A 16,056-nucleotide genomic window follows, 5' to 3' on the forward strand; every position below is an offset into this window, starting at 1 on the left:
AAGAACTCCCCTATCCTGGAGGAGAAACAGAATTAACCTGTTTAATAGATACTAGTGCAAACCGAAGCATTTTTAATATAGAGGACTTACCTCCAGGATTATTATCTAAAAATGTTATCTCTGGTGTTGGCCTAATTGGGACCTCTACTGATTTGGTTAAACTCAGGCTAGGACAGCAAACAGAAATTGTCACTAAAGTGTTAGTTTCAGACACAGTTCCTACCAATCTTTTGGGAGCTGACATTTTGAACTAAATTTTAGAAAACATAGACTACACTCCTACAGGAGTCCAAGTGGTCAGTAGTCTGTAAGGACAATCTTTAAATTCTGCCTTTGGAGTATTTTTAATCCGAGACTCAACTCCGCCATTTCCACCAGAATTGAAAGTGATGCCCACTGAATTATGGGCCACCAGCAAATATGATGTAGGTCTGCTGGATTGCACCCCAGTCATGATAAAAATTAAACCAGGAGCACATCTCCCACAGATTAAACAGTATCCACTGAGTATTGCTCAGAGGGAATAAAGGATCAAATCACTCAACTGAAAGCAACACAAGTTGTTGTACCAATTAAGTCCCAAGTCAAACACCCCTGTTCCCAATTGCAAAGAAACCAGACAAGAAGGGTGGGCAAGTGACATACTGCATCTTGCATGATTTGAGAGCCATTAACAATATAATTGAGGCAGATACCCCAATCGTGCCCAACCCCCGCATTTTACTAAGTGGAATACCTACATCCAACACCTGCTTTACAGTGATTAATCTTGCAAACGCTTTCTTTTCGGTGCCCCTGCACCAAGATTGCTGGCACCTTTTTTTATTTACCCATGATGCCCAACAGTTAGCATGGACAAGATTGCCCCAAGGCTGTGTGAGTAGCCCCTTTGAGTATAATACTGTGTTAGAGCAAGTACTGGACCAATGCCCCCACTCCCCCCCCCCCCCCACACCCAAAGTGTACATAGACGATTTGCATATTTGTTCTGATACAAAGGACATTTGTAGCAGAGAAACAGTAAGCCTTCTCATGTTTCTCTATAACAGTAGCAACAAAGTTAGCAAAGATAAGCTACAATACTGCCAAGAGAAAGTTATCTTCCTGGGTCACTGCATTTCACATAGAATCCATCACCTAACCCCAGATCGAGTTAAAACTCTACAAAACTTTGAAAAGCCAAGAAATGTACGGCGACTACATGCCTTCCTGGGGTTAGTGGGATATTGTAGGGACTGGATTCCAAATGCATCAGAACTTATGGCTCCTCTATATGAGGCTAAACTTTCAAACTCACATGGGACAACGAAATGCAGATGAAGGAGCTTATTAAAATTTTGTCTGAAGTGCCAAGTCAAATTTTGAATGAAATAGTTTGTAGATATCGAGTTCCTGAAACTATTGAGAGTGACAGAGGAACTGTGATAAACTAGATGTGACCAGAACTGTGTGACTGCGACAGAGTGAACCAGACATAAATGGGTGAAAGTTTATTAAAGTAAATGCATATAAATTTGAACACACCACAATCCACAATACAAACTGAGTGAACAAACCAAACAACTAAACAGTGATGATAAACAAACTAACCAGCATATGTAGCAAAAGGGAGTACCAGAATTATAGTTAAGCCAGGCCAGGGTCACAAACAGGAGGTCAACAGATGGGGGGACAAGGAGAAAGGGATCAGGTTGCAGGAAAAGGTTCCAGGGATGCAGGAATAGACAGGATCAGGTACAACAGATTCAGGAGGCAGGAATCAAGGTTCAGGATGAGGTAACAGATAAGCAGGCTGCAGGTCAGGGCACAAGGACAATACCAGGGCAAGGTGTGTGTGCATTTTCTGGGTATTTATACAATGGCTGCTATCAGTCATGTGACGCCTGATTGCAGAAGGTAATACCTGCTCCACACTGCCAGGATCCCTCCGCTGGTGGACGCCAGTACTGCGGCCCAAAGATGACATAATTCCAGCAGGGAAAAGCTCTTCTGACAGGTCCAAACTGCCAGGAGACACCTGCTGGTACTGCACGCCAAATAATCGATATTACCAGCGGAGGGAACCTTTCCTGACAGGAACCCATTTCACTGGTTGAAGTAATGAAAGAGGTAATGGAAGCCTTTCACATACAGCAATCTTTCCATACACCTTATCATCCACAAAGTAATGGTAAAGTTGAAAGACTTAATGGAATTTTGAAAAACAGATGTGCAAAAATTAAAGCAGATACAGGATATGTTGTATGAACTACCCCTAAACAACCACATGGGCTGTCACCCTATGAGATTTTATTTGGAGGGCCACCAAAACAGGGCTATATTTTGGCCAACAGTAGCAGGCTTCTCACTCTAGTCTGTTAAAATATGCTCAGATTTTGCAAAGAACATTGAATAAAATATATGAAGGTGTTTATAAATCTATCCCCGACCCAGATTCTGTTTCAGGTATTCACAGAATCCAACCAGGTGACTGGGTAGTTGTCAAGCAACACGTCAGTGTCACGTTCTCACATACCTGACTGACGAGCCAGATAGTGCAGAGGAAGGCCTCTTACGGATCTGACTCGCGGCCCCTGGTAGAGCAGACAGGTGGCACGGGAGTCTAGAATGGTATGAGTGCCTGGCAAGATAAACAGCAGAAGGGTCAGATGGCTGGCACAGCGAACAGGACCAGCAGGCTGGATGGATCAGCTGACAGGTGAGCAGACTGAATGTATCAGCAGACAGGTGAGCAGACTGGATGGATCAGCAGACAGGTGAGCAGACTGGATGGATCAGCAGACAGGTGAGCAGACTGGATGGATCAGCAGACAGGTGAGCAGACTGGATGGATCAGCAGACAGGTGAGCAGACTGGATGGATCAGCAGACAGGTGAGCAGACTGGATGGATCAGCAGACAGGTGAGCAGACTGGATGGATCAGCAGACAGGTGAGCAGACTGGATGGATCAGCAGACAGGTGAGGCAAACTGGGACTGGAGCTGGATGGCTGCAGTAGGTAAGTATAGCAGGCTGGAGGAGAGTCTTGGAACATCATGCAGGCTGGGTCGGTAATCAGGCTGGCAACAGAGGTACAAGAGGAGCAGGCAGAAGGAAATGTAAAACAAGCCAAGGGTCAGATGCAGGAGGATTATAGGAACAGTCTCAAAACAAGCCGGGTCAAACAGGAGCAGATATCAGATCTTCAGGAAACACATACACAGAGCTGCAGATCAGACAGCAAGGACACAGTGCTGCTGAGGTGTTTAAATAAGGCAGCCTGTTGCCAATCACTGAAATCAGCCTGGACTAAGTTAACCCTTAGGTGGCAGATCCATGACAGCCAGAAAGCTGCTAGAACCAAACTTTGATAGACCACATTTGGTGCTTTTGACAACCGGTTCCGCTGTTAAGTTGGAAGGAAAGCCCAACTGGATTCAGTCAAGAAAATCCTGAAGTGATGATATCCTTTGAAAAAATGATGATGATGTTTATTTTCTTTTTGTTGTTTGTGAGAACTAAGACATGGAAAAATAACCCTTTCATCCAAATGTTAAAATTGTATGCAACCCATAGCAATGCTAGTAACTGGTGGGTTTTTTCTAACTTACATCCCCAAACAGTAACAATACCCATGATAGCAATGTTTCTCAAATGTACTGATCTAAACAGGACCAGAATAAATGGCTCATACATAGTGTCCACCTCTAAAGCCACGTACACACGTAGCGGTATGTGCAACGTACTTAGTCTGGCGGACTTCCCGCCAGACTGTCCGTCGGACTTTCCGAACGGGCTACTTGCCCACACACGGCACTTTTTGAGCGGACTAATACGGCGTACTAAGTCCGCCGTACTATCCGCCGTACTTTTGAAATGAACGGACTCGCCCACACACGCGGAGGAAAGTCCGCTCATTTCGAGCGGGTCTCCAGGTAGGCGGGGCCCGCGAAGGAGACGTCGCTGGCACCGCTGCCTGGTATGGACTTAAAGGGGAACCCCAACGCCGAAAAAAATCAGCGTGGGGTTCCCCCCCAAGTCCACAACAGACCCTTGTCCGAGCACGCTACCCGGCCGGCCAGGAAAGGGGGGTCGAGCGAGCGCCCCCCCTCCTGAGCCTTACCAGGCCGCGTGCCCTCAACATGGGGGGTGCCTTGGGGAAGGGGGGGCCGCGCGGCCCCCCCACCCCAAAGCACCTTGTCCCCATGTTGATGAGGACAAGGGCCTCTTCCTGACAACCCTGGCCGTTGGTTGTCGGGGTCTGCGGGAGGGGGGCTTATTGGAATCCGGGAGCCCCCTTTAATAAGGGGGCCCCCGGATACCGGCCCCCCACCCTATGTGAATGAGTATGGGGTACAATGTACCCCTACCCATTCACCTGTAAAATAAAGTACAAAAAAAAACACAACACACAAGATAAAATAATTTATTGCACAGCTCCGGGGGTCTTCCGTCTTCGGGGGTCTTCTCGCCGGACTCCTCCGCTATCTTCTTGTAGCTCTTTTACTAGCGGAGGAGCCCGGCATTCTTCTTCGTCGCCGCGGCCTCTTCTTCTGACTTCGGGGGTCTTGTCCCCCTCTTCGGTTCTTCTGCCGGGCCACCGCGCCTTCTTATAGCTCTTTTACAGGCGGTGGCCCGGTCTTCTGTCGCCGCTGCCGCCGTCTTCCGTTCTTCTTCTTCTTCTTCTTCTCCAGGAGATGTTGACTCGACGATCTCTCCGGCCGCAATGCCAGGGACGCGCTGCGCTGCCACTTATATAGGGACAAGGGGCGGTGTCACATGGGTTTATGTCACATGGGTTGGTCACATGGGTTGATGTCACATGGCGACAGTCCCAGCATCCTCCGGGACTGTGACATCGTAAGGGGGCGGGGTCACCATGTGACACCAACCCATGTGACACCGCCCCTTGTCCCTATATAAGTGGCAGCGCAGCGCGTCCCTGGCATTGTGGCGGAAGAGATCGTCGAGTCAACATCTCCTGGAGAAGAAGAAGAAGAAGAAGAAGAACGGAAGGCGGCGGCGGCGGCGGCGGCGGCGACAGAAGACCGGGCCACCGCCTGTAAAAGAGCTATAAGAAGGCGCGGTGGCCCGGCAGAAGAACCGAAGAGGGGGACAAGACCCCCGAAGTCGGAAGAAGAGGCCGGCGGTGAGGAAGAAAGCCGGACTCCTCCGCTAGCAAAAGAGCTACAAGAAGATAGCGGAGGAGTCCGGCGAGAAGACCCCCGAAGACAGAAGACCCCCGGAGCTGTGCAATAAAGTATTTTATCTCGTGTGTTGTGTTTTTTTGTGCTTTTATTTTACAGGTGAATGGGTAGGGGTACATTATTAAAGGGGGCTCCCGGATTCCGATAAGCCCCCCGCCCGCAGACCACTACAAACAATGGCCAGGGTTGTCGGGAAGAGGCCCTTGTCCTCATCAACATGGGGACAAGGTGCTTTGGGGTGGGGGGGGCGCGCGGCCCCCCTTCCCCAAGGCACCCCCCATGTTGAGGGCACGTGGCCTGGTACGGCTCAGGAGGGGGGGCGCTCGCTCGCCCCCTTTCCTGGCCGGCCGGGTAGCGCGCTCGGACAAGGGTCTGTTGTGGACTTGGGGGGACCCCCACGCCGATTTTTTTCGGCGTTGGGGTTCCCCTTTAAGTCCATAGCAGGCGACGGGGCCAGCGACGTCTCCTTCGCAGGCCCCGCCTACCTGGAGACCCGCTCGAAATGAGCGGACTTTTCTCCGGGCGGGAAAAGTCCGCTCATTTCAAAAGAAGATTGGAGTGCAACACGGCATTCTAAGTCCGCCGTACTTTCGGGTCAAAAAAGTATGCCGGAGGCTACACACGGGGGGATTGTTTGGCGGACTTGAGTTTGCCGGACTTTTCCACCGGATTGTTTGATCGTGTGTACACGGCATAATGAGCACAGATCAATCATTTTAATGGTTTCAAAACAGATAGACACTCCACAGATTTGTTTAAACATTACATGCCTGTTTAACACTAAATCTACATGGTTGGGCAATTCAGATTGCACCAGAGCAAAAATTACAGTTTTAATGGAGGAAACTATGGTCAATATTATCATATCCCAGATCCAGAACTAAATAGAACCCTTTATAGTACAAATTGCTCATAGTTCCCAATATGTGAAAATACCGGTTACCTGAGATTCCATGTTATTGCTTCCAGTTTTTTAGGAGCAGGTATACCATCCATATGTAGAGGGTTATATTATATATGTGGAAATCAAGCTTTTGTCTGGCTTCCTACTAATGTTACAGGTACATATTGGGAATTTAGCACCTGCTTTGGCTGTTCGCAAAGTTACAGTGCAACCAGATCAAATTCCAGAATACCCTTTAGTGTTCACTGAAGGTAAGAGCTGTTCACTGAAGGTGACATGGCATGGTCATGGTTCCCTTCCTGAACAGGATGGGGAATTGAAGCAATGAAAAGAATAAATAATTACACTAGAATTGTAGATGAGATTATTAACCTTATTACTACCACTGATATAGGTTTATTACGTGAAAAAAAAAATGTCTCAGCTTAAAAAAGTAGTATTAGAGCACAGATTAACGCTAAATTATCTCACTGCAGCTCTAGGTGGGATGTGTAAGGTATTTCACACTGACTGTATCTACACTTCTGATAAAGAGGACATGGGCATCTTGCTAAGATAAGAGAACTACAGAATAAGGCCAGGGATATTGCTAAAGATGGATGGAACCCCTTTAAGGGTTTTACGAGGCCTTGGTGACTTTTTAGCATAGCAACATGGTTACATAAACTAGGCACTTACATTGTGATGTTCCTATTTCTCATATTTGTTATTTACTTCCTCATCGGGCTGTGTGTCTGTGTGACTACCCGCTGTACCAACAAATGGTCCACCAGCCCTGATGAACCCATTATTGTGAGAAAGAGCTGAACAGGAAGCCGTCTCTCTGCGTAATGTAACAGGAGTTACCAGCAATCGGCTGAATGTAACGTGGAGAAGAATGGTGTCAAATAAACAATAGGAGGTAAATGACATGGACATTCACTGTATTGTTCATTTAAGCACAAGAGACTCCATTTTGTTCTCAATGTTGAAATTTGTTCTGTAACCTTCGCCTAACACACAGACACATCTTTTACAAGAAGCTCTCTCTCTCTGTCCCTACTCCCTCTCCCCTCTCAAGGTTTTACTTTTGCAATTGTTCTATTCGCTCGTTTTTAATAATATATTTCTATTTGTTAGTTTTTAATAACATCTCATGCTACCCCTTTTTTTTTATCTATGTATAGAATAACATGTAATAATACATTTTGACACTGAATGGACATTTTAACCACCTCCCGCCCGCCCTATAGCCGAATGACGGCCGTAGAGCAGGCGGGTTCCTTCGATCGGTCGTCCCTGGACGTCCTTGTGTTTGCTTCCGCAATGCGCGCCGCTGGGGGCGCGCATCGCGGAAGTTTTGTATTCGCCGTGTCTCCCAGAGACAGGCAAACATAGATCGGCGTGAACGGCCAATCAAAGCGGCCGTTCACAGCGCGATCGCAGCTGCCAATGGGAGAGGATCTCAAATGTAAACATATGAGATCATCTCCCATTGCCGTGTCTCTCCCTCCTCACACAAAGACAGCGTGTGAGGAGAGAGAGGATCTGTGAGTCATAAATTGTATACTGTGACTAACACTGTCAGCCCCAGTGCCAACTGTCAGCCCCAGTGCCATCTGTCAGCCCCAGTGCCAGTGCCATCTGTCAGCCCAGTGCCATCTGTCAGCCCAGTGCCATCTGCCAGTAGTGCCAGTGCCACCTGCCAGCGCCAGTGCCACCTGCCAGTGCCACCTGCCAGCGCCAGTGCCGCCTGCCAGCGCCAGTGCCATCTGTCAGCCCCAGTGCCATCAGCCCCAGTGCCGCCAGTGCCGCCAGTGCCAGTGCCGCCAGTGCCAGTGCCACCTGCCAGTGCCAGTGCCACCACCAGTGCCACCTGCCAGCGCCAGTGCCATCCGTCAGCCCCAGTGCCGTCAGCCCCAGTGCCGTCAGCCCCAGTGCCGCCAGTGCCGCCAGTGCCAGTGCCGCCAGTGCCAGTGCCACCTGCCAGCACCAGTGCCACCTGCCAGCGCCAGTGCCATCCATCAGCCCCAGTGCCGTCAGCCCCAGTGCCGTCAGCCCCAGTGCCGCCAGTGCCGCCAGTGCCACGTGCCAGTGCCACCTGCCAGTGCCAGTGCCACCTGCCAGTGCCAGTGCCACCTGCAAGCGCCAGTGCCACCTGCCAGCGCCATCCATCAGCCCCAGTGCTGTCAGCCCCAGTGCCCTCAGCGCCAGTGCCGCCAGCGCCAGTGCCACCTGCCAGTGCCAGTACCACCTGCCAGTGCCACCTGCCAATGCCAGTGCCACCTGCCAGTGCCAGTGCCACCTGCCAGCGCCAGTGCCATCTCCCAGCCGCAGTGCCATCTGCCAGCCCCATTTGCCAGAGCAATTAGCCAGAGCAAATAGCCAGCACCATCTGCCAGTGCCAGCCCCAGTGCCATCTGTCAGCGACATCTGTCAGCGACATCTGTCAGCCCCATCTGCCTCCAGTGCCATCTGCCTCCAGTGCCATTTGTCAGTGCCACGTGTTGTCAGTGCCACGTGGGGTCACTTTGTGGGCATTTCCATTGTCCTGGTGCTCCAGGGCCTTCAAAAATGTAATAGGTGGTTGAGAAATGAAATGTGTAATTTATGCTCCTAGAACGCCTGATGGTGCTATTTCAATATTGGGCCTCTGTATGTGGCCAGGCTGTGTAAAAGTCTCACACATTTGGTATCGTAATACTCAGAAGGAGTAGCAGAACGTATTTTGGGGTGTCATTTGTGGTATACACATGCCATGTGAGAAAAATAACCTATTACATTGAAAATTTTGTGAGAAAAAAATAAAATAAAAAATCTTCATTTTGCAAAGAATTGTGGGAAAAAGATGACAACATCAAAAACCTCACCATGCATCTTAGTAAATACCTTGGAATGTCTACTTTCAAAAAAGGGGTAATTTGGCTGGTATTTGTACTTTCCTGACTTGTTCGGGTCGCAAGAAATGAGATAGGCCACCAGTACATCAGGTGTGATCAATTTTTTATGATTCGCACCACAGTTTGTAGACTCTCTAACTTTCACAAAGACCAAATAATATCCACTAATTTGGGTTATTTTTACCAAAGATATGTAGCAGTATAAATTGTGGCCAAAATTTATAATTTGCAAAATTTTATCACAGAAACAAAGAAATATGCGTTTTTTTTCAAAATTTTCGGTCTTTTTTCATTTATAGCGCAAAAAATAAAAACCCCAGAGGTGATCAAATACCACCAAAAGAAAGCTCTATTTGTGGGAAAAAAAGGACACAAAATTCATTTGGGTACAGTGTTGCATGACTGAGTAATTGTCATTCAAAGTGTGAGAGCACCAAAAGCTGAAAATTGGTCTAGTCAGGAAGGGTGTTTAAGTGCCCAGTAAGCAAGTGGTTAAACACAGTCATTGCTTCCTGTGAATCTGTTCCTGCAGCTGCAGTATTAACTTTTGTTAGTCCCAATCAGAAATAATTCCATAACAGTTTTTTTGGCAGTCCTTCGTATAAGTCCCATGATAGGTAGAAGATGATGTGAGGCAGCCAGGCACTTGGGCAGCTTTCACACAATGAAGGTAAACTCTGTAAACCAAAATAACAAGAAAGAAAGTGTCTCTGTGTGCAGCAATCATTTATTAAAAGCAAGAGGGATTAAAAACACTTCCAATATAAATGGTGTAAAAGGGTCATCAGATTAAACAGACCTCTCAGTGTGTCCAGCGTCTGTGGCTTCTGCAGAATTCCTGATCCTCCATGCTGTCCTGCAAAAGTCGATTGTCAGCAAGATAGCCAACGGGTCAATTCAGTTGGTCGCTGGCTGGTTGGTAAGTTTGAGCTTGGAAATCTCCTTGCTACAAAGACTAGTTATAGGTGGTGGCAGTGGCTACTTTTTTGTACCTTGTAGAGCTATAAGTCTGACTAAAAAGTGGGTATGTCAGATCGTTCACTAAAATCGTTATGTATGTTTAACTTGGTGTGATCAGTAGTATCACAAATATATATGTAAAAAAATATAAATGGTTATTTAATCGCTGGTCTGGTAGTTATGGGGTATAATGTGAATTCTTATATGGGATTGAAAATTGAATGAAAATGGCATTGAAAGATTTAGAAAATATATAACTAAACTGGTAGATTGAAATGGGGGTAAAATAACCCTATGTATGAACTTTTTAGGAAAGCACAACCATTGTGCTTGATTTGAGGCAGTAAGTGAGAAAATATGGCTTCCTCCCATATAAATATATATTGACAATCTATACATAGAAACATTTTTTAAAACATTGCCACACAGTGACATTATTTAATCAATCAAGTAAAAAAAAAAAAAAAAAAAAAAAAAATATTGTGTATTCCTTTTTAAAGTACTACTAGAGCAAAGATATTGCAATGAGTGACAAAGCTTCTGATAGTATTCACAACTTTTTATACTGTATAAAAGTGGCCACATTTGTCTTATCCAAATAATGACCTTATGAACACCTAACATTTATTACACACTGCCTGATTGCTGCTAGAAAAACCATAGCTGCAGCCTGGAAACAAAAATACTAATCAGATAATGTAGTGTGGTTAAACAACCTAAATAGACACTCAGTTTGAACTTGTGTTCTCTATAAAAAAAAAAGGCAGTATTTGAAAGCAATGGAGAGACTGACTGCATCATAAAAGCTGTACATTGAACAGCTATATTGAACACACAGAAAAATTCCTTTCCTTCACTTCATGATCTACAAAAATCCTAGATATGAAACATAGAGGTAATTCATAACCTTATAATGATGTTGTAGCGGGGGGGGGGGGGGGGTAATTACAGGGGTCACAGGGGTCACCATTGCAACCCAGCCCCATGTTCCAGAGGGTCTCTGCAGCTCCCCTCCACACCTGGACAGGAAGGGTGACATATAAATGAACCAATGCCCTCCATTTTTTCCTCCTGCAGCCTTTGAATGCCTGCTTCTCCTTTTCTCCCTCCCACAGGCATTCTGTCGAATTGTAACTGAACTGTAGTAAACTGTGTTTTCTATGCTTCAGTTCAGTTCAGTATATTTATTGCCATTTTACAATAACAATCATAAAATTAAACAGAGTTGGAGCTCCCTTGCATTAGTTTCAGTTTGTGAATGAATGGGAAGCTCTATACAGCTAGTCCATTCATTCTGTGCTGCTGAGGCTGCAGAGATGGAGATTGAGGGCTGTGTCACATAGTTACATAGGTTGAAAAAAGTCCATCCAGTTCAATCAACAATCAATAGTGTCCTCAGTCTCTTTTCTCTGCCTCAATGGTGAAACATCAGGTCTGTTTGAACCCCTGATATCTCACCAAAGAAAGTAAAAAAAATAAAGTGTAGAAAAAAAGAGAAAATAGTAAAAAATAATTAAATGTAAAATAAAAATATAAACTACTGACAACAGTGGCAGAATTACCATGGTTGCCCTAGTGTTCCGCTACTGGGCTTGGAAGTAAGGTCCCCTGTCCCGAGGGTCAGGGGGTCCTTTATGGTTTCTTGCATCAGATCCCTGAAGGTTCTACTTAGGTAACACTTCTTACTATGACATATCTTTATATTCTGCATGTTTTGGATTTCTTGTTCTCCCTTTTTCACTTATGATGTTAAACCCTCTACCCACGATGTTTCCCCCTTCCACTAGATGTGCATTACATGTAATAGCCTATTTATATGCAATAATATAATGTACCTAAAATGGCTTACTCCTTTTCATGTAATTTTTCTGGGAAAAAAATGAATAAAACTTTAAAAGGCGACTCCACTTTGTGGGAAAACTTATTGCAAATAAAATAAAACTGCGACACAAGTAATTTTGTAATTTATTGTTGAAAAAAATTATATTTCCTTTTCAGTCTGCAGGGCTGTATTTTTCTTAAAAATGCAATGCTATATGGCAACCTGGAGGCGTTATGTACACAGAGTTCCTGCTTGTGTGATTAGCTCATAGATTTTCCCAGGAGTCTGCACAGATACAAGTCAAATTTTAGGCATTCTCCGTAGCGAAAATTTAATGTTTGGTGAAAATCTCCTACAAAGTCAATCACTTCTAAGGTAATGCAAACCCTTCTACTCTCCCCATTAGAACCTTGCAAGTGCATTAGCTGATCAAAAATGAATTGGTCACTCCCAGGAGAATCGGTCCTGCACAAGACATGATCAAACAAAAAGATATTCCTTCAGAGCAGAAGCAGGTAGGAAGCTGCAACAAAATTTGTTAAAATTCTTGAAATGTACAAGTACAAGAAAAAAGTGTCCCAGATTTATACAGAAAGCTAAGACTGTTGTCAATATTATGAAATTATTATCATGGACAGTTTGTTGAGCCAGCTTTATCACATACTGTATATCTCTTTCATAAAAACAAAACAAAAAACATGAGGGTAATTATAATGCATTTAAATTGAAATAATGACAACTTTTAAAATATTGTATTAAAGTAAACATTGCTTTTAGTAAAAATAACAAGATTAAGTAACATGCTTAAACCAATATAACCATGGGACATTCTTCAGCACACACACAAAAATAAAACAAGCAAATTACTGGAAATCAGGCATATTTGGCAGCTGTGAAAAAGATATCTGACATTCACATAACTTTGAAGAGCAGCCTATTTATTACCATATGTTCTGTGTGCTATTTGTGGAAAAAGATGGCATCAGTTTGCTGTTTTTTTTTTTTGTAGACCGAGAGAAAATAGCTTATAAGATACTCTTCACCGTGCCTCCATCAGTTTAACTAGAATGCAGAATATTTTGCTTTATTATCTTTATTTTTTTATTATGTTTTTAACTAAAACATGTAAAATGATACGAAAACAGTGTTATTTCCTAGATAAAAATGAAAAATGTTTCAAACCTAAATCCTAGCTGCAGGTGGTGTGAATGCTTTTCCCATGTGTACTAGGGCACCCTTTTTGAAACAAAGCCTGTGGTTTACAGAAGCTCAAATATATGCATGCTACTCTCTCCTCCTTCCTGCCTTCCTTGGTAATATTAGACCATATGGAATTTCACTTGAAAGGAGACAGACTGAATGCAAACAAATTGTGCTGCATTCTTGCTTTAGCAAACCGATAATGCTAGGTAAAACCAGTTGCCCTGTATTGATATTTATCTGTAAAAAAATGAAACATAAGTAGTATAATGTATAAACCTTCAAAAATAAAATAAAGAATGGTCTTAATCATTTAGGTTGTCTTTTTATTTCTGATTTGTTTTTATATGTTTATATGTTTTAAAAATATTTTTTTTTATTCACCAATTTAGTATTTTTTTTTTCCATAAGACAGATACAGGTACTTTTGACCACGTGGTGAGAAGGTGCGGTATAAAAAAGTACAAAAAACCCCATTGTAATAAGAAAAAACTCTCCAGAATATGCAAAGCAATCAGGTATATAATAAAAGCATTGGTGTACAGGAAAAGATTAATTCTAAATATAAAACTGGAGACAGTATAGAGGAGTCAACCCACAAATCCCTAATTTTGTTAAATGTATGGGACAACCTCTGAATTTAGAAGTTATCTTATAGGAGGTTAGAGTTTTATTTACCAAATCAACTCATTCCCTCAAGGAGGAAGTGGTAGTGTGTTTTTCAATAAATTGTCACCAGTTTCCATGCATAAAAGAGCAAAATATTCAGTATAGTTTTCATAGAGTTATCAGTGGGGTGATCCACTGAAACATCAAGGAAGTATTAGCTGTGTTACAGATATTTAATATATCAAGTATATGTGCTAAGAAATCCAAGACTTATTTCCTGGGGTCCTTAGTAAGAATCTGACCTTTTCAACAATAGTGACACAGCATGGGACCCACACAGAGAGTTGCATATCTCAGTTGTAAATATTATAAAACCAGTTGCGAGGAAGAGGGAAGCCATCCTGTAATTGGTTGAAGGTTTTAAAGACATCATGATAATAGATGTATATATCTAATACTAGTTCCTGACCAGTCCTGCTTATCTTCTAATTTATCAAATTCTGATAATTTTGGGTTACGCAAAATAGGGTTATTTGATTAGATCCTAATGTCCACAGATCCCAACGATCTGGTAGCAATTTTAGGCTGGGTTCACACCAGTGAGAATTGGATGTGCATCCAATTTGCATTTCAGGCGATTGTGACTGGCTCTCTATGGCGCAGGTTCACACATCTCCGGATCGGCTCCGGAGCGAATTGCACAAGAGTCCTGTGCATTTTCTGGTCCATTTCAGATCCGAATTTGGACAAAAATTTTGGCTGAAATCAGGCCTGAAACAATGAATGGACATGCCATGGACCCTCTGATGTGAGCCGCTCCATTCCTCAGTATGAACCCAGCTTCAAATATTTTCTTTTAAGAGGTGGCTATAATAGAGACTTCATGGTAGTAGGTAGCACTTGCCTAGTCTCCAAATGTGCCACTGTTTGGATGGTAACCTCCAAAGCTGGTCTTCCTATGTTCTTATCAGATTGTGCCCACCTGTCAATATATATCATTTTTATTGCCAAATTGTATGAAAATAAATTAGGAGGTGCCAGACCCCATTATATATGGTGGAAGATGGGGAGAGGGCTATGGCAGGTAATAAAAAGGTTTCCACTATTCGTACTAAAACAAAAAATATGCAACTTACATGTGCAAAATATGACAATGAATTAAAGTGTTTGTTCACCAATGCCAGAAGTCTGCCAAGCAAAATAGGTGAGTTGGAAGCTTTTTGCATGAAGAGAACTATAATTTAATAGGTATTGCTGAATCTTGGCTTCATTCTTCACATGACTGGGCTAATAATAATCCTGGCTAGGCTCTCTTTCAGAGAGACAGGTTAAAAAGGAAAGGTGGTGGTGTCTAAGTCTATGTGGGAGGTGATCTCAAAGCGAGTGTGAAAGAGGACCTAGTTGATGGAGAATGTGATGAGGCTGAATTATTATAGGTGGAACTGCACATGAATGTGCGCACTACAAAGGTAATCATTGGAAATTGTTATAGGCCACCCAGTATTAATGAGAAGATAGAAAATTAGCTCCTTTCTCAGATAGAAAGGGCTGCAAGGGTAGGAACAGTGATAATAATGGGGGATTTTAACTACTGGAAAATAGACTGGAGTAATCAGCATGGATTCATGAAGAATAATTTTTGCCAAACCAATCTATTAACCTTCTATGAGGAGGTGATTTGCCATCTAGATAAAGGAAGGCCCCTAGACATGGTGTATCTGGATTTTGCAAAAGCATTTGACGCAGTTCCCCATAAGTGTTTACTGTACAAAACAAGGTCAGTTGGCATGGACCATAGGGTGAGTACATGAATTGAAAACTGGCTACAAGGGCAAGTTCAGAGGGTGGTGATAAATGGGGAGTACTCAAAATGGCGAGGGGTGGGTAGTGGGGTCCCCCAGAGTTCTGTGCTGGGACCAATCCTATTGAATTTGTTCATAAACAACCTGAAGTATGGGGTAAACAGTTCAATCTCTGTATTTGCGGACAATACTAAGCTAAGCAGGACAATAACTTCTCCGCAGAATGTGGAAACCTTGCAAAAAGATCTGAACAATTTAATGGGGTGGGCTACTACATGACAAATTAGGTTTAATGAAGAAAAATGTAAAATAATGCATTTTGCTGGCAAAAACATGAATGCAATCTATACACTGGGGGAGAATCTCTGGGGGAATCTAGGATGGAAAAGGACCTGGGGGTCCTAGTAGATGATAGGCTCAGCAATGGCACATCGGCTACCCGCCATTGCTCCTGAGAAGGAGAGAATGGAGATCTGTCAATGTACACAGATAGATCTCCGTTCTGTCAGGGGTGAGGAGAGCGATCTGTTGTTCCTACTGCTTAATAACAACTATTGGTCTCCTCTCCCAGGCAGTCCTATCCCCCCTACAGTTAGACTCACTCCCTAGGACACAGATTTAACCCTTTGATTGCCCCTAGTGTTAACTCCTTCCCTGCCATTGACAATGGCTATTCATACTGTAGCTCTGATTG

Source organism: Lithobates pipiens, unplaced genomic scaffold (assembly GCF_037356315.1).
Source record: "Lithobates pipiens isolate NorthernLeopardFrog02 unplaced genomic scaffold, aLitPip1_a1.2 Scaffold_22, whole genome shotgun sequence".
NCBI classification, from domain to species: Eukaryota; Metazoa; Chordata; class Amphibia; order Anura; family Ranidae; genus Lithobates; species Lithobates pipiens.